Source organism: Littorina saxatilis, linkage group LG14, assembly GCF_037325665.1.
Source record: "Littorina saxatilis isolate snail1 linkage group LG14, US_GU_Lsax_2.0, whole genome shotgun sequence".
NCBI classification, from domain to species: domain Eukaryota; kingdom Metazoa; phylum Mollusca; class Gastropoda; order Littorinimorpha; family Littorinidae; genus Littorina; species Littorina saxatilis.
This window is the reverse complement of record NC_090258.1, coordinates 32,330,150-32,353,047: the sequence shown is the minus strand read 5'-3', so window position 1 is coordinate 32,353,047 and position 22,898 is coordinate 32,330,150. Positions and strand designations below refer to the sequence as shown.

The window sequence follows — 22,898 nt, the reverse complement described above, 5'->3', positions numbered from 1 at the left end:
GAAAAACGTAACAATATGAGAGCCGTGCGATAGGAACTGCATTTTCACGACTGATGTTTTTGTTTCAGGAAGGTGACCTAGGCCGAGAGGTACCCGAGAAACTTGCCAACCGGGTGGGATATAGCCGCGCTGTTGGATTGGTTGAAATTGAGATTTGTTGTGATTACAACGAATCAGACCCCGTCGTTTGTTCTCTCCCGTTTGGGGGGAACCCACTCTCGGTCTGTGCAATACTGGTCTTATCTCGAGACATTTATGCAAGAATGGATTTTGTCAGCAGCAGCAAATGCAACGCTTTCTGGATACTACCCCAAAGTGAGTGTAATTATTTGAAATGAATTCATTGTTTCACTGGGAGAGTTTTGTATCGATGATGATTCCGCGTACTGTTTCTCTGAGCGTTTAATCGCGACATTCCAATGTAGCGAAGGATAACTTTCTGGACAAAGGATTTGGATTCGTAAACTACAAGAAGAAAAAGATGTGTGTGAACAATTCGTTACGGAATCTCAGCCAGTCTCCGTTACAGTGAAGCGGGATTTTCATCACAAAGAATCTGGGTTTCCGACTCCCGAGAAAATGGAGAGAAAAAAGTGTTGGACCCGTTCATTAAAAGGGAACTTGTGCGAGCGTGTTATTCCGATGGATTTGGTGGAAGTGTGTTGTTCTGGTAAATAGTCTAGAAGCGTGTGAACACGAGACTGCTGGCGAAGTTTTGCTGAACATGTTTGCTACCCCAACTGAGCGGAATGTCTTGAACGATGTACAATTGGTTTGTGAGGATGACTGCATTACCGACAATGCTGTTCCAGTGTCACTTCAGTAAGGACAGCCAGCGGAATGTTGCTGAACACTTTGTTCCCAGCTTGCAGCGTCTTGTGAACGACCAGCTGTCTGTCATTGCTTGCTGACACGAAACGTTAGCGTCATGAAAGTGATGGAAGCAACTCGTGTTGACATTGTGGGTGAGTACTCCTTGGTTTCTACCTTGCATTGTGTTGTTTTGTCTTCTCAGTGTTGTACTATATTGTCCTGCTGGCGCCGATTTTGTACTTTTGTTCGTTCTTTTGTTGAGTTATGTCCTATTTTGTCTTGTCGCTTTGGTTTCTTGGACGAGTTGAAGCTTCTGCTTTGTCCCGACACCGTTGGACCTGCCTGCTTTTGCTTCTTCTGATAAAAACCAAGCTTTCTCTTCCCTAATTGTGTCTTCTGTCTTTGTCCTACAGTGTCTTGTCTCGTCTTGTCTAGTCTTGTCTTGTCTTGTCTTGTTTGACTTTGTTTGGTTTGGTTTCAATAGTGGTTTAATTTTTTGACTGACCGATATATGCGTTTCCGGTTTCGATCACTGATTTAAGTAATCCTAACGTCTTCAGGGTACATTTCGTGCAGCAAAGACGGCAGTGTCGTATCTATCACTGAGCTGTAGATTCGTATAACTACCCGTAGATAGTGAAAAAAAAGGTTTCTGTGTTGTTTGAAAGACTGACTTTTATCAACTTTTAAAATTTTTTTTAGCTGTTATACTTACTGCTTCAGTACCACAAAAATGTGAGCACAAATGTTCAGGCGTTACTGACAGTGAAACATCACAGTCACCACAAGTCATAAAACAATTGCTTTAAAACGTCCCCCATTCCCGCCTGAGTCACTGTGTCGTTCGTTTTGATTGTGTCGCACGTTATTAATATGGCCGCCGGTTCCAAAAGCCTGTGCTTATGCTTTAACAATAGAGTGGGAGAAAACAAAAAATACGCTGTTTTCAAAAGCTCGTTTGTTAAAACACTGTTACTTGAATATATGTATGGGGTGGTGCTTTCTTTGGCTTGAATCTGGAATGGTTTCACTGGCAGCTAGGGTACGTCAAAGTCGCCACTCTGGAATGGTTTCACTGGCAGCTAGGCCGTTACGTCAAAGTCGCCACTCTGGAATGGTTTCACTGGCAGCTAGGGTACGTCAAAGTCGCCACTCTGGAATGGTTTCACTGGCAGCTAGGCCGTTACGTCAAAGTCGCCACTCTGGAATGGTTCCACTGGCAGCTAGGGTACGTCAAAGTCGCCACTCTGGATGTAACGTATTAAAGAGAGAGGGAGAGAGACAGAGGGAGAGAGAGACAGAGAGGGAGACAGAGAGGGAGACACAGAGAGAGACAGACAGAGGGAGACAGAGAGAGAGAGAGACAGAGAGAGGGAGAGACAGAGAGAGATACAGAGAGGGAGACAGAGACAGAGAGAGAGACAGAGAGAGGGAGACAGAGAGAGAGACAGAGAAAGAGAGACAGAGAGAGGGATAGAGAGGGAGACAGAGACAGACAGAGAGAGGGAGACAGAGAGAGAACGTACACTCCCTAGGTGCCGCAGATGTGCACCTGGGTTTTAGTTTCTTGATTCATTGTTTCCTTTCTCAGATTATCGACCTCCCATTTATTGAATACAGCCTATATGATGCAAGACCAGTTCAGTGCCTACTGTTCACCTGTAGCAAGCACATCATGCCAGTGATATTAGAGACTCGCTATTGCTCCTATGAGGGAAAGAAATGAAGAATGAAAAATTAACTGGACAGTTCCGGAAATTTCTAGAAGGTAAGGGAGATACCTCTTTTTTTGTATCCAAACAAAGGAGGTAAAGCTAATGATAATGGGATAGCGAGCGTCTTAAATTGCTACAGGGCTCCGATTACTCCCGGGCGAAGCCGGGCTTAACTGCTCCGGAAATTTCTTGAAGGTAAGGGAGATAACTCTTTATATTTAGTCAAGTTTTGACTAAATATTTTAACATCGAGGGGGAATCGAAACGAGGGTCGTGGTGTATGTGCGTGTGTGCGTGTGTGTGTCTGTGTGTGTGTGTGTGTAGAGCGATTCAGACTAAACTACTGGACCTATCTTTATGAAATTTGACATGAGAGTTCCTGGGTATGAAATCCCCGAACGTTTTTTTCATTTTTTTGATAAATGTCTTTGATGACGTCATATCCGGCTTTTCGTGAAAGTTGAGGCGGCACTGTCACGCCCTCATTTTTCAACCAAATTGGTTCAAATTTTGGTCAAGTAATCTTCGACGAAGCCCGGACTTCGGTATTGCATTTCAGCTTGGTGGCTTAAAAATTAATTAATGACTTTGGTCATTAAAAATCTGAAAATTGTAAAAAAAAATAAAAATTTATAAAACGATCCAAATTTACGTTTATCGTATTCTCCATCATTTTCTGATTCCAAAAACATATAAATATGTTATATTCGGATTAAAAACAAGCTCTGAAAATTAAATATATAAAAATTATTATCAAAATTAAATTGTCGAAATCAATTTAAAAACACTTTCATCTTATTCCTTGTCGGTTCCTGATTCCAAAAACATATAGATATGATATGTTTGGATTAAAAACACGCTCAGAAAGTTAAAACAAAGAGAGGTACAGAAAAGCTTGCTATCCTTCTTAGCGCAACTACTACCCCGCTCTTCTTGTCAATTTCACTGCCTTTGCCATGAGCGGTGGACTGACGATGCTACGAGTATACGGTCTTGCTGAAAAATGGCATTGCGTTCAGTTTCATTCTGTGAGTTCGACAGCTACTTGACTAAATATTGTATTTTCGCCTTACGCGACTTGTTTTTGTCTGTGGTCGCCATACATCTGAGATGGCAAGAGGCAGGAACAAGATAGTGTGCACGTACACTCCCTAGGTGCCGCAGATGTGCACCTGGGTTTTAGTTTCTTGATTCATTGTTTCCTTTTTATATTTAGTCAAGTTTTGACTAAATATTTTAACATCGAGGGGGAATCGAAACGAGGGTATGGTGTATGTGTGTGCGTGTGTGTGTGTGTGTGTGTGTGTGTAGAGCGATTCAGACTAAACTACTGGACCGATCTTTATGAAATTTGACATGAGAGTTCCTGGGTATGAAATCCCCGAACGTTTTTTTCATTTTTTTGATAAATGTCTTTGATGACGTCATATCCGGCTTTTCGTGAAAGTTGAGGCGGCACTGTCACGCCCTCATTTTTCAACCAAATTGGTTGAGATTTTGGTCAAGTAATCTTCGACGAAGCCCGGGGTTCGGTATTGCATTTCAGCTTGGTGGCCTAAAAATTAATTAATGACTTTGGTCATTAAAAATCGGAAAATTGTAAAAAAAATTAAAAATTTATAAAACGATCCAAATTTACGTTTATCTTATTCTCCATCATTTGCTGATTCCAAAAACATATAAATATGTTATATTCGGATTAAAAACAAGCTCTGAAAATTAAATATATAAAAATTATTATCAAAATTTTTTTTTCGAAATCGTTTTAAAAACACTTTCATCTTATTCCTTGTCGGTTCCTGATTCCAAAAACATATAGATATGATATGTTTGGATTAAAAACACGCTCAGAAAGTTAAAACGAAGAGAGGTACAGAAAAGCGTGCTATCCTTCTCAGCGCAACGAATATCCCGCTCTTCTTGTCAATTCCACGGGCACTGCCTTTGCCACGGGCGGTGGAGTGACGATGCTACGAGTATACGGTCTTGCTGCGTTGCGTTGCGTTCAGTTTCATTCTGTGAGTTCGACAGCTACTTGACTAAATATTGTATTTTCGCCTTACGCGACTTGTTCAGATTACTCCCGGGCGAAGCCGGGCTTAACTGCTAGTATACATATAAATAAAAGAGAGTGTCTGTCTGTGTGTGTGTCTGTGGTAGCCATACCCCTGAGATGGCAAGAGGCAGGAACAAGATAGTGTGCACGTACACTCCCTAGGTGCCGCAGATGTGCACCTGGGTTTTAGTTTCTTGATTCATTGTTTCCTTTCATAATCAATTCATAATCTGAGAAAGGAAACAATGAATCAAGAAACTAAAACCCAGGTGCACATCTGCGGCACCTAGGGAGTGTACGTGCACACTATCTTGTTCCTGCCTCTTGCCATCTCAGAGGTATGGCGACCACAGACAAAAAAGAGTTATCTCCCTTACCTTCTAGAAATTTCCGGAACTGTCCGGTTAATTTTTCATTCTTCATTTCTTCCCCTCATAGGAGCAATTATAGCGAGTCTCTAATATCAGGCATGATGTGCTTGCTACAGGTGAACAGTAGGCACTGAACTGGTCTTGCACCATATAGGCTGTATTCAATAAATGGGAGGCTCATAATCTGAGAAAGGAAACAATGAATCAAGAAACTAAAACCCAGGTGCACATCTGCGGCACCTAGGGAGTGTACGTGCACACTATCTTGTTCCTGCCTCTTGCCATCTCAGAGGTATGGCGACCACAGACAAAAAAGAGTTATCTCCCTTACCTTCTAGAAATTTCCGGAACTGTCCAGTTAATTTTTCATTCTTCATTTCTTCCCCTCATAGGAGCAATAGCAAGTCTCTAATATCACTGGCATGATGTGCTTGCTACAGGTGAACAGTAGGCACTGAACTGGTCTTGCATCATATAGGCTGTATTCAATAAATGGGAGGTCGATAATCTGAGAAAGGAAACAATGAATCAAGAAACTAAAACCCAGGTGCACATCTGCGGCACCTAGGGAGTGTACGTGCACACTATCTTGTTCCTGCCTCTTGCCATCTCAGAGGTATGGCGACCACAGACAGACACACACACAGACAGACACTCTCTTTTATTTATATGTATAGATGTATAGATTTCTTTGCTTGTTTGTTTCCGTCAATGCCTGATGCAGGACATTTTTTATCGAGATGTTTCGTCTCTTTGTGATTGTCGTGTTATACATGCAGTAGAGTACAGTGTTAATCTCGTTATCAGATGACGCAAAATGGTTGTAATTCCCATGAATCTGTTCTCGTTTTCGTTACTGTGTAAAGCTGGTCTGTTGTGGACGACTTGCGTACACGTGCATGTATAAGAATCAGATTTAGCTTGATCCTTTCAACAGATTTGGAGTTTGTCTTTGTTTTCCAGTAATGGCAGCCTGGCACTATGATGTACGTTTGATGTTTGGGGCAGTATCTGTGTTTACTGTCTTGTACAGATGTGTGTGTGTTGCTGGTTTCATTTCCTCTGTTGTACAGTTGTTCGTGTTGCTGGTTTCCTTTCCTCTGTATTTTCCCTTTGTCTCGCCTTTTCACCAGTCCTGAGGTGTGACGGTGTTCCTGCCTGTAGCTGCCAGTGTGTCTGAAATGGAAGGCTGACCTGACCTCTTCCTTTCCAGATGACCACAGAATCTAAAGGACTAGTGGATCTTGAGCACTGGTGGATCTGGAGCACTGGTGGATCTGGAGCACTGGTGGATCTGGAGCACTGGTGGATCTTGCAGATTGACTGAATGCCTGTATTTGAGGTAAGGATTTCATCAGCGATGGGGATGTTAGTTTAAACAGTATTTTATTCGTAAACAGACACATGATAATACACAGTGTATAACAACATCATTAAAAAGGAGCACAACAAGTTTAAAACTTATGATAAGTGCTCACATAGACATGCCTGAAATTTCATGGCGGAATATGATCAATGCGACACATTTTTGAAAAAAGAGAAGAAAAAAAGAAAAAAAAGAGAAAAACAACAAGGAAAACTTAGTTTGAATTATCGAACACAATCTGTGTCAATACCGAAAACGAAAACAAATACAAAACGAGAACGAAAGACACAACAAAATATCAAAAAGTAGATGGGCCCCAAATAATATATAAAAAAAAACACCAACAACATCGAACTAAGTTGTCCCAAAGCGGTTTGATTTCTCAATATAGCTTTGGACAACAACAAAAATAGCACTATTTTCAAATATGGAAATGTTTGAATCACCTGTCAGGAGTGTGTCAATATTAACAAATTCTGGAGCTAATGTACCGATTGTTGCGGTTCTTGCATCATTAAACAGGGGACATGATAACAAATAGTGAAGAACAGTTTCAGCAAAATAACCACAAGAACATTCCGGGTTGTTTACTAGGTGGCGATTAAACATATCATATTGTAAATCACTCATTCCAAGTCTTAACCTGCAATGCAAAACTTCAGTTTTGCGATTTGGGGAATAGTAATATGGTGGAATTGAAATATCAAAAGCTGTGAAATGTCGCTTGAACAGACCAACAGAATCACATTGTTGTATATTTTCAGGCAACTTATTCCAGAGACTAGTTGCAGAAGGAATAAAAGATGACTTGTACAAATCTGATTTACACTGGGGAGTCTTACGCTATAGTGGGCGTCTGTGGTGGTAGGGATTTAGGTCAGAAACAAGAGGTGGCAATAAAACGTTGAGGTAATTTGGTACATTGCCGTGGACCATTTTATAATATAACAATAATTTGTGACGACGTCTTCGCTCTGTAAGTGGTATAAAGCCAGATTCTGTATACAGTTTTTCGTGTGAAGTGCCTTTAACAGCACCAACAATAATTCTAATGGATTCGAGTTGCAGCTTCTCCAGCTCATCTGAAAGCTTCTTTGAACAATTATCCCACACAACATCGCAATAATCAAAATGAGGTAAAATAAAGGATGTATACATTGCTTCTAGGGATCTTCGACTGAGCCTATATTTATAAGATTTTAAACAAGCCACAAGTACTCGACAAGTTGCCACAATAAACTGTATGTGTAAGGCCCATTTACAATTATCTTGAAAAATAACACCTAAATGTTTATGACTTTCTTTTTCTATGAGGGCTACATCGCCAAAAACAAGGGGAAATTTCTGTATACATCGTTGACCGGAAAAGGATATTAACTCTGTTTTCAACTGATTAAATTTCACTTTCCATTTAATGGCCCAATTTGCAATCTTACCTAAATCAGAATTAAGTATTTCAGTTCTACGGAAAGGGTCATCGAGGCTTAAATACATGCTGGTATCATCTGCAAATAGTTTAATCACTGATTCAATATTATCAACAATGTCGTTTATATAAACCAAAAAGAGGAGAGGTCCTAATACTGACCCTTGGGGAACACCCGCAGAAACCGGCAAAAACTGTGACTTACAACCTTTTACCACAACACATTGTTTTCTTTCCCTCAAATAATTCTCAAACCAAAAATACAACTGTCCCCTTATGCCAATAGCGTATAACTTTTTCATCAAACCCTTGTGCCAAACTATCGAAAGCTTTTGACACGTCAAAGAAATTCGCCTGCAGGGCCGGACCCAGGGGGGGGTTCCAGGGGTTCCGGAACCCCACCCCTGGAAAAAGCATGTACCTTGCTTTGAGTGGTTTTTTTTTACTAGTTTTAGCACCAAAACAATGCTGCTCTTAACCCTCAAAACAAGGCCCAGAATGCACCAGATTGCACAGATTTTAACCGTTTTTCAAAAATTTTCCGGGGGAGCATGCCCCCGGACCCCCCTAGTTCGCGCGCCTGCTTTGCAGGCGCGCGCTTGTGGCTTCGCCACTTCGCTGATTTGCCCCCCCAAAAAAAGGAGGAACCCCCCCCCTTACAACTCATTTGGTCCGGCCCTGGCCTGTGATGTTATCTTATCATCAAAAGCTTTGCATATATCATTATACAAACAAATGAGTTGATATACAGTTGAATCACATGGAATGAAACCGGACTGAACTGGTGTCAACAGGTTATACTCCTTCAAAGCAAACACGTGACATTGTACACACCTTTCCATAACTTTACCTACACAGCTAAGAAGTGATATTGGTCGGTAGTTTGAACATAATTCCTTTTCACCTTTTTTTTTATATATCGGAATTACATTAGCTATCTTCCATATTGCAGGAACTGTGGCTTTTTCGAGAGATCTGTTGAATAATGCAGTGAGTGGCATCGCAATAATATCTGCACATGCAGCCAGAACTCTATTTGAAACAGAATCAGGACCAGAGGCTTTGCGTACATCAAGATTCTTCTACATAGTAAGCACGTGTGCAGCATCAATAATAAAAAAAATCAATGGTGGTATTCTGTTCTCTAACTTCAGGAACTTCATCATCATCATCATCTAATACCGATTGTTTTACAAAACATGGGAATGTTGGCACGTACTACTGCTGGTTTTGCATTTCCCTGTGCGTGTGTGTGTGTGTGTGTGTGTGTGTGTGTGTGTGTGTGTGTACCCCCGTTTCCACAGGTTTGGTTGCCTAAATCACCATAAGGCAACCATCCACACGTGGATGGCAACCTAAACTCTGGATGGCAACCTAATTGTGTGGATGGTCGATTCATTTAACACCGTTAAATTGACTTTTTTGACGGAAAGAATGTCATAACAATGTTCAAAATGACATTCTTTCCGTCCTCTATAGGCGACGAAATAGGTCAAATTTTGTGCATTTTTTAGTGCAAAATTCTTCGATGCCGGAGCGAGTACTGCACCCAGTGCTGTTGTAGTGCAAGTGCACTAGAAAGGCACTACACCCAGTGCCGCCTCTTAGGTAACCATCCACACTTTAGGTATGTGTGTGTGTGTCCCCCCTTGTGACTGGCTGTCTCTGTGGCTTTGGCTGTGGTGGTTAATGATTGTTTTAGTAGTGCCTTGATACTTGAAGCCAGTAATGTTGTTTTTTGTGTTGTTCTTTCTGCTACTGTTTGTTTGCTTGTTTCTCCCTTATTTGTGTTTTGTTAGTTGTTTTTGTCTGTAAGTGAATTGGTGTAATAATTGTGTCTTTGATGGCTTCATCACCCCCCGCGGGTTAGGGGGAGTCCCATATTGGTTGGGACGAGAAAGAATTTACCCGATGCTACCCAGCATGTCGTAAGAGACGACTAACGGTTCTGTTTCTCCTTTTACCCTTGTTAAGTGTTTCTTGTATAGAATATAGTCAATGTTTGTAAAGATTTTAGTCAAGCAGTATGTAAGAAATGTTAAGTCCTTTGTACTGTAAACTTGCATTTTCCCAGTAAGGTCATATATTGTACTACGTTGCAAGCCCCTGGAGCAATTTTTTGATTAGTGCTTTTGTGAACAAGAAACAATTAACAAGTGGCTCTATCCCATCTCCCCCCTTTCCCCTATCCCATCTCCCCCCTTTCCCCGTCGCGATATAACCTTGAATGGTTGAAAACGACGTTAAACACCAAAAAAAGAAAGAAAGATGGCTTCATCTTCTTCTGCTTGTCTGCTTCATGGCATCAAATTAATGGTGCATAGTTATGATAGCTTTTGCATTGAATATCTGATGAAAAGTGATTCTGAACCATTGTTACCTGTGTATGATTGTCCGGGATGGAGACAGCTGGATGTTGTGTGTGAGAGGTGTGCTGGATGTTGTGTGTGAGAGGTGTGGTGGATGTTCTGTGTGAGAGGTGTGCTGGATGTTGTGTGTGAGAGGTGTGCTGGATGTTCTGTGTGAGAGGTGTGCTGGATGTTCTGTGTGAGATATGTGCTGGATGTTCTGTGTGAGATATGTGCTGGATGTTCTGTGTGAGAGGTGTGCTGATTGTTCTGTGTGAGAGGTGTGCTGATTGTGCTGTGTGAGAGGTGTGCTGGATGTTGTGTGTGAGAGGTGTGCTGGATGTTGTGTGTGAGAGGTGTGCTGATTGTTCTGTGTGAGAGGTGTGCTGGATGTTGTGTGTGAGAGGTGTGCTGGATGTTGTGTGTGAGAGGTGTGCTGATTGTTCTGTGTGAGAGGTGTGCTGATTGTTTTGTGTGAGAGGTGTGCTGATTGTTCTGTGTGAGAGGTGTGCTGGATGTTCAGTGTGAGGTGTGCTGGATGTTCTGTGTGAGAGGTGTGCTGATTGTGCTGTGTGAGAGGTGTGCTGGATGTTGTGTGTGAGAGGTGTGCTGGATGTTCTGTGTGAGAGGTGTGCTGATTGTTCTGTGTGAGGTGTATTGGATGTTGTGTGTGAGAGGTGTGCTGGATGTTGTGTGTGAGAGGTGTGCTGGATGTTGTGTGTGAGAGGTGTGCTGATTGTTCTGTGTGAGGTGTATTGGATGTTGTGTGTGAGAAGTGTGCTGGATGTTGTGTGTGAGAGGTGTGCTGGATGTTCTGTGTGAGAGGTGTGCTGGATGTTCTGTGTGAGAGGTGTGCTGGATGTTGTGTGTGAGAGGTGTGGTGGATGTTCTGTGTGAGAGGTGTGCTGGATGTTCTGCGTGAGAGGTGTGCTGGATGTTCTGTGTGAGAGGTGTGCTGGATGTTCTGTGTGAAATATGTGCTGGATGTTCTGTGTGAGATATGTGCTGGATGTTCTGTGTGAGCGGTGTGCTTATTGTTCTGTGTGAGAGGTGTGCTGATTGTGCTGTGTGAGAGGTGTGCTGGATGTTGTGTGTGAGAGGTGTGCTGGATGTTCTGTGTGAGAGGTGTGCTGATTGTTCTGTGTGAGAGGTATGCTGATTGTTCTGTGTAAGAGGTGTGCTGGATGTTGTGTGTGAGAGGTGTGCTGATTGTTCTGTGTGAGAGGTGTGCTCATTGTTCTGTGTGAGAGGTGTGCTGATTGTTCTGTGTGAGAGGTGTGCCGTTTGTTCTGTGTGAGGTGTGCTGATTGTTCTGTGTGAAAGGTGTACTGGATGTTCTGTGTGAGAGGTTTGCTGGATGTTCTGTGTGAGAGGTGTGCTGATTGTTCTGTGTGAGAGGTGTGCTGATTGTGCTGTGTGAGAGGTGTGCTGGATGTTGTGTGTGAGAGGTGTGCTGGATGTTCTGTGTGAGAGGTGTGCTGATTGTTCTGTTTGAGAGGTGTGCTGATTGTTCTGTGTGAGAGGTGTGCTGATTGTTCTGTGTGAGAGGTGTGCTGGATGTTCTGTGTGAGAGGTGTGCTGGATGTTCAGTGTGAGGTGTGCTGGATGTTCTGTGTGAGAGGTGTGCTGGATGTTCTGTGTGAGAGGTGGGCTGATTGTTCTGTGTGAGAGGTGTGATTGGTGTTCTGTGTGAGAGGTGTGCCGATTGTTCTGTGTGAGAGGTGTGCTGATTGTTCCGTGTGAGAGGTGTGCTGGATGTTCAGTGTGAGGTGTGCTGGATGTTCTGTGTGAGAGGTGTGCTGGATGTTCTGTGTGAGAGGTGTGCTGGATGTTCTGTGTGAGAGGTGTGCTGGATGTTCTGTTTGAGAGGTGTGCTGGATGTTGTGTGTGAGAGGTGTGGTGGATGTTGTGTGTGAGAGGTGTGGTGGATGTTGTGTGTGAGAGGTGTGCTGGATGTTGTGTGTGAGAGGTGTGCTGGATGTTCTGTTTGAGAGGTGTGCTGGATGTTGTGTGTGAGAGGTGTGGTGGATGTTGTGTGTGAGAGGTGTGGTGGATGTTGTGTGTGAGAGGTGTGCTGGATGTTGTGTGTGAGAGGTGTGCTGGATGTTCTGTGTGAGAGGTGTGCTGGATGTTCTGTGTGAAATATGTGCTGGATGTTCTGTGTGAGATATGTGCTGGATGTTCTGTGTGAGAGGTGTGCTGATTGTTCTGTGTGAGAGGTGTGCTGGATGTTGTGTGTGAGAGGTGTGCTGGATGTTGTGTGTGAGAGGTGTGCTGATTGTTCTGTGTGAGAGGTGTGATGATTGTTCTGTGTGAGAGGTGTGCCGATTGTTCTGTGTGAGGTGTGCTGATTGTTCTGTGTGAAAGGTGTGCTGATTGTTCTGTGTGAGAGGTGTGCTGGAGAGGTGTCCTGGATGTTCTGTGTGAGATATGTGCTGGATGTTCTGTGTGAGATATGTGCTGGATGTTCTGTGTGAGATATGTGCTGGATGTTCTGTGTGAGAGGTGTGCTGGAGAGGTGTCCTGGATGTTCTGTGTGAGATATGTGCTGGATGTTCTGTGTGAGATATGTGCTGGATGTTCTGTGTGAGCGGTGTGCTGATTGTTCTGTGTGAGATATGTGCTGGATGTTCTGTGTGAGATATGTGCTGGATGTTCTGTGTGAGAGGTGTGCTGATTGTTCTGTGTGAGAGGTGTGCTGATTGTTCTGTGTGAGAGGTGTGCTGATTGTTCTGTGTGCTGGATGTTGTGTGTGAGAGGTGTGCTGATTGTTCTGTGTGAGAGGTGTGCTGATTGTTCTGTGTGAGAGGTGTGCTGGATGTTGTGTGTGAGAGGTGTGCTGATTGTTCTGTGTGAGAGGTGTGCTCATTGTTCTGTGTGAGAGGTGTGCTGATTGTTCTGTGTGAGGTGTGCTGATTGTTCTGTGTGAGAGGTGTGCTGATTGTTCTGTGTGAGAGGTGTGCTGGATGTTCTGTGTGAGAGGTGTGCTGATTGTTCTGTGTGAGGTGTGCTGATTGTTCTGTGTGAGAGGTGTGCTGATTGTTCTGTGTGAGAGGTGTGCTGATTGTTCTGTGTGAGGTGTGCTGATTGTTCTGTGTGAGAGGTATGCTGATTGTTCTGTGTGAGGTGTGCTGATTGTTCTGTGTGAGAGGTGTGCTGATTGTTCTGTGTGAGAGGTGTGCTGGATGTTCAGTGTGAGGTGTGCTGGATGTTCTGTGTGAGAGGTGTGCTGATTGTGCTGTGTGAGAGGTGTGCTGGATGTTGTGTGTGAGAGGTGTGCTGGATGTTCTGTGTGAGAGGTGTGCTGATTGTTCTGTGTGAGGTGTATTGGATGTTGTGTGTGAGAGGTGTGCTGGATGTTGTGTGTGAGAGGTGTGCTGGATGTTGTGTGTGAGAGGTGTGCTGATTGTTCTGTGTGAGGTGTATTGGATGTTGTGTGTGAGAAGTGTGCTGGATGTTGTGTGTGAGAGGTGTGCTGGATGTTGTGTGTGAGAGGTGTGCTGGATGTTCTGTGTGAGAGGTGTGCTGGATGTTGTGTGTGAGAGGTGTGGTGGATGTTCTGTGTGAGAGGTGTGCTGGATGTTCTGCGTGAGAGGTGTGCTGGATGTTCTGTGTGAGAGGTGTGCTGGATGTTCTGTGTGAAATATGTGCTGGATGTTCTGTGTGAGATATGTGCTGGATGTTCTGTGTGAGCGGTGTGCTGATTGTTCTGTGTGAGAGGTGTGCTGATTGTGCTGTGTGAGAGGTGTGCTGGATGTTGTGTGTGAGAGGTGTGCTGGATGTTCTGTGTGAGAGGTGTGCTGATTGTTCTGTGTGAGAGGTATGCTGATTGTTCTGTGTAAGAGGTGTGCTGGATGTTGTGTGTGAGAGGTGTGCTGATTGTTCTGTGTGAGAGGTGTGCTCATTGTTCTGTGTGAGAGGTGTGCTGATTGTTCTGTGTGAGAGGTGTGCCGTTTGTTCTGTGTGAGGTGTGCTGATTGTTCTGTGTGAAAGGTGTACTGGATGTTCTGTGTGAGAGGTTTGCTGGATGTTCTGTGTGAGAGGTGTGCTGATTGTTCTGTGTGAGAGGTGTGCTGATTGTGCTGTGTGAGAGGTGTGCTGGATGTTGTGTGTGAGAGGTGTGCTGGATGTTCTGTGTGAGAGGTGTGCTGATTGTTCTGTTTGAGAGGTGTGCTGATTGTTCTGTGTGAGAGGTGTGCTGATTGTGCTGTGTGAGAGGTGTGCTGGATGTTCTGTGTGAGAGGTGTGCTGGATGTTCAGTGTGAGGTGTGCTGGATGTTCTGTGTGAGAGGTGTGCTGGATGTTCTGTGTGAGAGGTGGGCTGATTGTTCTGTGTGAGAGGTGTGCTGATTGTTTTGTGTGAGAGGTGTGCCGATTGTTCTGTGTGAGAGGTGTGCTGATTGTTCCGTGTGAGAGGTGTGCTGGATGTTCAGTGTGAGGTGTGCTGGATGTTCTGTGTGAGAGGTGTGCTGGATGTTCTGTGTGAGAGGTGTGCTGGATGTTCTGTGTGAGAGGTGTGCTGGATGTTCTGTTTGAGAGGTGTGCTGGATGTTGTGTGTGAGAGGTGTGGTGGATGTTGTGTGTGAGAGGTGTGGTGGATGTTGTGTGTGAGAGGTGTGCTGGATGTTGTGTGTGAGAGGTGTGCTGGATGTTCTGTTTGAGAGGTGTGCTGGATGTTGTGTGTGAGAGGTGTGGTGGATGTTGTGTGTGAGAGGTGTGGTGGATGTTGTGTGTGAGAGGTGTGCTGGATGTTGTGTGTGAGAGGTGTGCTGGATGTTCTGTGTGAGATATGTGCTGGATGTTCTGTGTGAGATATGTGCTGGATGTTCTGTGTGAGATATGTGCTGGATGTTCTGTGTGAGGTGTGCTGATTGTTCTGTGTGAGAGGTGTGCTGGATGTTGTGTGTGAGAGGTGTGCTGGATGTTGTGAGTGAGAGGTGTGCTGATTGTTCTGTGTGAGAGGTGTGATGATTGTTCTGTGTGAGAGGTGTGCCGATTGTTCTGTGTGAGGTGTGCTGATTGTTCTGTGTGAAAGGTGTGCTGATTGTTCTGTGTGAGAGGTGTGCTGGAGAGGTGTCCTGGATGTTCTGTGTGAGATATGTGCTGGATGTTCTGTGTGAGATATGTGCTGGATGTTCTGTGTGAGATATGTGCTGGATGTTCTGTGTGAGAGGTGTGCTGGAGAGGTGTCCTGGATGTTCTGTGTGAGATATGTGCTGGATGTTCTGTGTGAGATATGTGCTGGATGTTCTGTGTGAGCGGTGTGCTGATTGTTCTGTGTGAGATATGTGCTGGATGTTCTGTGTGAGATATGTGCTGGATGTTCTGTGTGAGGTGTGCTGATTGTTCTGTGTGAGAGGTGTGCTGATTGTTCTGTGTGAGAGGTGTGCTGGATGTTGTGTGTGAGAGGTGTGCTGATTGTTCTGTGTGAGAGGTGTGCTGATTGTTCTGTGTGAGAGGTGTGCTGGATGTTGTGTGTGAGAGGTGTGCTGATTGTTCTGTGTGAGAGGTGTGCTCATTGTTCTGTGTGAGAGGTGTGCTGATTGTTCTGTGTGAGGTGTGCTGATTGTTCTGTGTGAGAGGTGTGCTGATTGTTCTGTGTGAGAGGTGTGCTGGATGTTCTGTGTGAGAGGTGTGCTGATTGTTCTGTGTGAGGTGTGCTGATTGTTCTGTGTGAGAGGTGTGCTGATTGTTCTGTGTGAGAGGTGTGCTGATTGTTCTGTGTGAGGTGTGCTGATTGTTCTGTGTGAGAGGTATGCTGATTGTTCTGTGTGAGGTGTGCTGATTGTTCTGTGTGAGAGGTGTGCTGATTGTTCTGTGTGAGAGGTGTGCTGATTGTTCTGTGTGAGGTGTGCTGATTGTTCTGTGTGAGAGGTGTGCTGATTGTTCTGTGTGAGAGGTGTGCTGATTGTTCTGTGAGAGGTGTGCTGATTGTTCTGTGTGAGAGGTGTGCTGGATGTTCTGTGTGAGAGGTGTGCTGATTGTTCTGTGTGAGAGGTGTGCTGATTGTTCTGTGTGAGAGGTGTGCTGGATGTTCTGTGTGAGAGGTGTGCTGATTGTTCTGTGTGAGAGGTGTGCTGGATGTTCTGTGTGAGAGGTTTGCTGGATGTTCTGTGTGAGAGGTGTGCTGATTGTTCTGTGTGAGGTGTGCTGATTGTTCTGTGTGAGAGGTGTGCTGATTGTTCTGTGTGAGAGGTGTGCTGATTGTTCTGTGTGAGAGGTGTGCTGATTGTTCTGTGTGAGAGGTGTGCTGATTGTTCTGTGTGAGAGGTGTGCTGATTGTTCTGTGTGAGAGGTGTGCTGGATGTTCTGTGTGAGAGGTGTGCTGATTGTTCTGTGTGAGAGGTGTGCTGATTGTTCTGTGTGAGAGGTGTGCTGATTGTTCTGTGTGAGAGGTGTGCTGATTGTTCTGTGTGAGAGGTGTGCTGGATGTTCTGTGTGAGAGGTTTGCTGGATGTTCTGTGTGAGAGGTGTGCTGATTGTTCTGTGTGGGAGGTGTGCTGATTGTTCTGTGTGAGAGGTGTGCTGGATGTTCTGTGTAAGAGGTTTGCTGGGTGTTCTGTGTGAGAGGTGTGCTGATTGTTCTGTGTGAGAGGTGTGCTGATTGTTCAGTGAGAGGTGTGCTGGATGTTGTGTGTGAGAGGTGTGCTGATTGTTCTGTGTGAGAGGTGTGCTGGATGTTCAGTGTGAGGTGTGCTGGATGTTCTGTGTGAGAGGTGTGCTGGATGTTCAGTGTGAGGTGTGCTGGATGTTCTGTGTGAGAGGTGTGCTGATTGTTCAGTGAGAGGTGTGCTGGATGTTGTGTGTGAGAGGTGTGCTGATTGTTTTGTGTGAGAGGTGTGCTGGATGTTCAGTGTGAGGTGTGCTGGATGTTCTGTGTGAGAGGTGTGCTGATTGTTCAGTGTGAGGTGTGCTGGATGTTCTGTGTGAGAGGTGTGCTGATTGTTCTGTGTGAGAGGTGTGCTGGATGTTCAGTGTGAGGTGTGCTGGATGTTCTGTGTGAGAGGTGTGCTGGATGTTCTGTGTGAGAGGTGGGCTGATTGTTCTGTGTGAGAGGTGTGATTGGTGTTCTGTGTGAGAGGTGTGCCGATTGTTCTGTGTGAGAGGTGTGCTGATTGTTCTGTGTGAGAGGTGTGCTGGATGTTCAGTGTGAGGTGTGCTGGATGTTCTGTGTGAGAGGTGTGCTGGATGTTCTGTGTGAGAGGTGTGCTGGATGTTCTGTGTGAGAGGTGTGCTGGATGTTCTGTTTGAGAGGTGTGCTGGATGTTGTGTGTGAGAGGTGTGGTGGATGTTGTGTGTGAGAGGTGTGGTGGATGTTCTGTGTGAGAGGTGTGCTGGATGTTGTGTGTGAGAGGTGTGCTGGATGTTCTGTGTGAGAGGTGTGCTGGATGTTCTGTGTGAGATATGTGCTGGATGTTCTGTGTGAGATATGTGCTGGATGTTCTGTGTGAGAGGTGTGCTGATTGTTCTGTGTGAGAGGTGTGCTGGATGTTGTGTGTGAGAGGTGTGCTGGATGTTGTGTGTTAGATGTGTGCTGATTGTTCTGTGTGAGAGGTGTGATGATTGTTCTGTGTGAGAGGTGTGCCGATTGTTCTGTGTGAGGTGTGCTGATTGTTCTGTGTGATAGGTGTGCTGATTGTTCTGTTTGAGAGGTGTGCTGGATGTTGTGTGTGAGAGGTGTGCTGGATGTTCTGTGTGAGAGGTGTGCTGATTGTTCTGTGTGAGCGGTGTGCTGATTGTTCTGTGTGAGAGGTGTGCTGATTGTTCTGTGTGAGAGGTTTGCTAATTGTTCTGTGTGAGAGGTGTGCTGGATGTTGTGTGTGAGAGGTGTGCTGGATGTTGTGTGTGAGAGGTGTGCTGGATGTTGTGTGTGAGAGGTGTGCTGGATGTTGTGTGTGAGAGGTGTGCTGGATGTTGTGTGTGAGAGGTGTGTTGGATGTTGTGTGTGAGAGGTGTGCTGGATGTTGTGTGTGAGAGGTGTGCTGGATGTTGTGTGTGAGAGGTGTGCTGGATGTTGTGTTAGAGAGGTGTGCTGGATGTTGTGTGTGAGAGGTGTGCTGATTGTTCTGTGTGAGAGGTGTGCTGATTGTTCTGTGTGAGAGGTTTGCTAATTGTTCTGTGTGAGAGGTGTGCTGGATGTTGTGTGTGAGAGGTGTGCTGGGTGGGACTTGCTGGCACTGTGCCTTCCCTCAAAAAGAAAACTTAAAAGGTAAGCTTGAAACAAGTATTATTTGATGCCCCCTCCCCCCCCCCCATCTCTCTCTCTATCTAACTCACTCTCTGTGTGTAATGACAGTTCCTATGTTGTGAGTAATGACAGTTCCTATGTTGTGTGTAATGACAGTTCCTATGTTGTGTGTAATGACAGTTCCTATGTTGTGTATCATAACACTTGCCAAAGTGTGTGTCATGACAGTTCCTATGTTGTGTGTAATGACAGTTCCTATGTTGTGTGTAATGACAGTTCCTATGTTGTGTGTAATGACAGTTCCTATGTTGTGTATCATAACACTTGCCAAAGTGTGTGTCATGACAGTTCCTATGTTGTGTGTAATGACAGTTCCCATATTGTGTGTCATGACAGTTCCTATGTTGTGTGTCATGACAGTTCCTATGTTGTGGGTCATAACTCTTGCCAAAGTGTGTGTAATGACAGTTCCTATGTTGTGTGTTATGGCTGTTTCTGTCTTATGTGTCATGGCTGTTTTTGTTTTATGTGTCATGGCTGTTTCTGTCTTGTGTGTCATAACACTTGCCAAAGGGTGTGTAATGACAGTTCCTATGGTGTGTGTCTGCTGTTGTATTGTGCGTCAATAATATTGCCGTCAGTTGTTATTTTGTGTGTCATTAGTGTTGTCTTGTCAGTCATTATGTATGCTAATTATTTCCTGTGTCCTCATGCCCCACGTTTGTCCCATATGATGAAATAAAATCTGGAATCATGGTGTTGTTATCTGTGTGTTATCTGTTTCCATTTGATCCATGAATGTGGCGTTGTGCATCTAGAATTGTTGAAGCAATGAAGGTAAGTAGGCAGCCATTAAAGTGAAGGACACTAACATTTGTTCTCTCAGTTATGAGTCCTTAACCTTTGCCGTGCTTCCTGGGTTCACCTGTACCCAGAGACACACTAAAATCATTGTAACTCTGGAACCATTAAAGGTATCGTTTTGAAATTTTAAGTATCTCTCACACACCTAATTTGCTCTCTGTCTGCAAATTTTTAGTGTGTACATGACAAAACATTAAAATTAATTGATTATGATAATTTACATAAACACTACCGATGGCGCGGGTTCACACATACCCATACTTTTAAAGAGTAGTAGTGATTGTAACTATCCCTCTGCCGACGGCGCGGGTTCACACATACCCATACTTTTAAAGAGTAGTAGTGAATGTAACTATCCCTCTGCCGACGGCGCGGGTTCTGCTACACCCATAATTACCAAAGCGGCGGAACAGTGTCTGTCTGCCTGTTTGTCTCCAAGAGACTGTCTGTCTCTCTGTCTGTCTGTCCGTATCTCTCTGTCTGTCTGTCTGTTGTCAGTTGCTCTGTCTGTTTGTCTGTCTGTCTATCTGTCTATCCGTCTATCTGTCTATCCGTCTATCTGACTGTCTGTCTATCTGACTGTCTGTCTCTGTCTCTCTCCCTCTGTTTCTCTCTCTCTGTCTCTCTCTCTCTGTCTCTCTCTCTGTCTCTGTCTCTCTCTCTCTCTCTCTCTCTCTCTTAGTCTCTCTCTCTTAGTCTCTCTCTCTGTCTCTCTTTCTTAGTCTCTCTCTCTCTTTCTCTTTCTTAGTCTCTCTCTCTCTTTCTCTTTCTTAGTCTCTCTCTCTCTTTCTTAGTCTCTCTCTCTCTTTCTTAGTCTCTCTCTCTCTCTCTTTCTTAGTCTCTCTCTCTTTTTCTTAGTCTCTCTCTCTTTCTTAGTCTCTCTCTATTTCTTAGTCTCTCTCTCTCTCTCTTTCTTAGTCTCTCTCTTTCTTAGTCTCTCTCACTCTCTTTCTTAGTCTCTCTCTCTCTCTTTCTTAGTCTCTCTCTCTCTCTTTCTTAGTCTCTCTCTCTCTATCTTTCTTAGTCTCTCTCTCTCTCTCTTTCTTTGTCTCTCTCTCTCTCTTTCTTAGTCTCTCTCTCTCTCTTTCTTAGTCTCTCTCTTTCTTAGTCTCTCTCTCTTTCTTAGTCTCTCTCTCTCTCTCTCTCTCTCTCTTAGTCTCTCTCTCTCTTTCTTAGTCTCTCTCTCTCTTTATTTGTCTCTCTCTCTCTATCTTTCTTAGTCTCTCTCTCTTTCTTAGTCTCTCTCTCTCTCTCTTTCTTAGTCTCTCTCTCTTTCTTAGTCTCTCTCTCTCTTTCTTAGTCTCTCTCTCTTAGTTTCTCTCTCTCTTTCTTAGTCTCTCTCTCTCTCTCTTTCTTAGTCTCTCTCTCTCTCTTTCTTAGTCTCTCTCTCTCTCTTTCTTAGTCTCTCTCTCTCTCTCTTTCTTAGTCTCTCTCTCTCTTTATTTGTCTCTCTCTCTCTCTATCTTTCTTAGTCTCTCTCTCTCTCTTTCTTAGTCTCTCTCTCTCTCTTTCTTAGTCTCTCTCTCTTTCTTAGTCTCTCTCTCTCTTTCTTAGTCTCTCTCTCTTTCTTAGTTTCTCTCTCTCTTTCTTAGTCTCTCTCTCTCTCTCTTTCTTAGTCTCTCTCTCTCTTTCTTAGTCTCTCTCTCTCTCTTTCTTAGTCTCTCTCTCTCTTTCTTAATCTCTCTCTCTCTTTCTTAGTCTCTCTCTCTCTTTCTTAGTCTCTCTCTCTCTCTTTCTTAGTCTCTCTCTCTCTCTTTCTTAGTCTCTCTCTCTCTCTCTCTCTTTGTCTCTCTCTCTTTTTATTTGTCTCTCTCTCTCTATCTTTCTTAGTCTCTCTCTCTTTCTTAGTCTCTCTCTCTCTCTCTTTCTTAGTCTCTCTCTCTTTCTTAGTCTCTCTCTCTTTCTTAGTCTCTCTCTCTCTCTCTGTCTCTCTCTTAGTCTCTCTCTCTTAGTCTCTCTCTCTGTCTCTCTTTCTTAGTCTCTCTCTCTCTCTTTCTTAGTCTCTCTCTCTCTCTCTTTCTTAGTCTCTCTCTCTCTTTCTTAGTCTCTCTCTCTCTTAGTCTCTCTCTCTCTTTCTTAGTCTCTCTCTCTCTCTCTCTCTTTCTTAGTCTCTCTCTCTCTCTCTCTTTCTTAATCTCTCTCTCTCTATTTCTTAGTCTCTCTCTCTCTTTCTTAGTCTCTCTCTCTCTCTCTCTCTCTCTCTCTCTCTCTTACTTAGTCTCTCAGTCTCTCTCAGTCTCTCCCTCCCCCTCTCCCTCCCCTGCAAGAGGTCGGTGAAGGGAGAAATTCGATGCACCCACTGAAGTAGCGCTGTGGGTTTCCCTGAACCCACCCCGTCTTTAGAGAAATAAACGGTAAAAACCCTCTTTCAAATGTATGGGTTCAGACAAACCCACATCGTCGTTAGAGGAATAAACGGTAAAAACCCTCTTTCAAATGTATGGGTTCAGACAAACCCGCATCGTCGGGAGTGTGTAGTCAAAAGCGGCATCCGGCAAAGGTTAAACTTGTAGATTACTCGAAGAAGAAAGTAGCAGATTTTCTGAACATACATTTATTATTTTTCAGCTCCAGTGTCATCTCAGAAGGAAGTCAGCCAAGCTTTCATGGGCGGCGATGTCTGTTTGTCCATTCATCTGCATCCAATCATCTGACACAAAAGTGGTGTGACGTAAACTTGTGACACTGTTTTGGGACCAAGCAAACGCAGCTTCTGGGACATCCGACCATCCTTCCTCCTCTCCCTCCATCTTCTGTCCTCTTCCCTTCATCCTCCTTCTTCAGTCTCGTCTGGCGCTCAAGTGATTTGAGGGTAAAACTGAATCTGGACCAAGCAGGCATCAGTTTGAGGATATTTCATTACCCGCTATTACGAGCTAGTCGTGTGACAGAGAGTTTTCTTGCACACGAGACTGTAGATGTTTCACGACGGCTTTAGCCGGAGTGAAACAGCAGCAGTCGAGTGTGCAAGAAAACTCTCTGTCACACGACTAGCTCGTAATGGCGATTATGTCTCACAGCTTCAACAGAGGAGAGAACAAACACGTTTTGCGTACTCACGCTTGATAAACCTAAACACAGGAGCAGCCATTGTGGAGAGATCTACTTTTTGACGAAAGTGACCGAACAACTATAAATGACGTCTCGGAATATGTGAATGACGTCACAGTCATCGTCACAGTCTGTATCTTTTGAAGCATCGCAATCTTCATGACGTCTTTCTGTGTCTGCATCCGCGAAATGTTTGTTCTTTCCGGGATCTTTGTCATCTATGTTCACAACTCTGTCCTTATAGTGTCAGACTAACAGGCCTCCTGAGCGAGCCACTTTCCAAGGGAAGCTAAACTCGCGTATGGAAACAGTACTGTAGTCTGGGATGCCGTTTTCAGTATTCTCAGCGTTGAAGAATTTGTAAAGAGAAGACACGACAACAGTAGGAGAAATAAAAGTCGTGTGTGCATGGAGGGACGATTTCGAGTTTGAATCCGTTCTTGCACATGCTCCAAAGCGTGTAACATACAATGTATCGATTGGAGATTGGATTTCCCTTCTTTGAGTCATGTGACGTCAGAGGCCGACAAAACTTTATAATTTGGCTTTTCAGGTTGACCGAAACTTCAAAGGAACTCAAACAAAAAAAACCGTCATGTGTTTGATTGCATGTGTGTGTGCTGTTCAATGTCAAAACAACAACAAAGTGAGTACATGACGTGTGTTTTGTAGTTCCTTTGAAGTTTCGGTCAACCTGAAA

General features: G+C 44.3%; 1 long non-coding RNA gene across 1 annotated transcript; it reads left to right on the top strand.

Annotated features, from left to right (window-relative positions):
• Window positions 1-757: 757 nt before the first annotated feature.
• LOC138946687 (uncharacterized) lies at window positions 758-22,003 on the top strand. The gene is made up of 4 exons (XR_011449412.1): window positions 758-965; window positions 6,169-6,297; window positions 8,700-8,836; window positions 21,716-22,003. It is a non-coding gene; the product is annotated as an uncharacterized lncRNA (long non-coding RNA).
• Window positions 22,004-22,898: the final 895 nt, after the last annotated feature.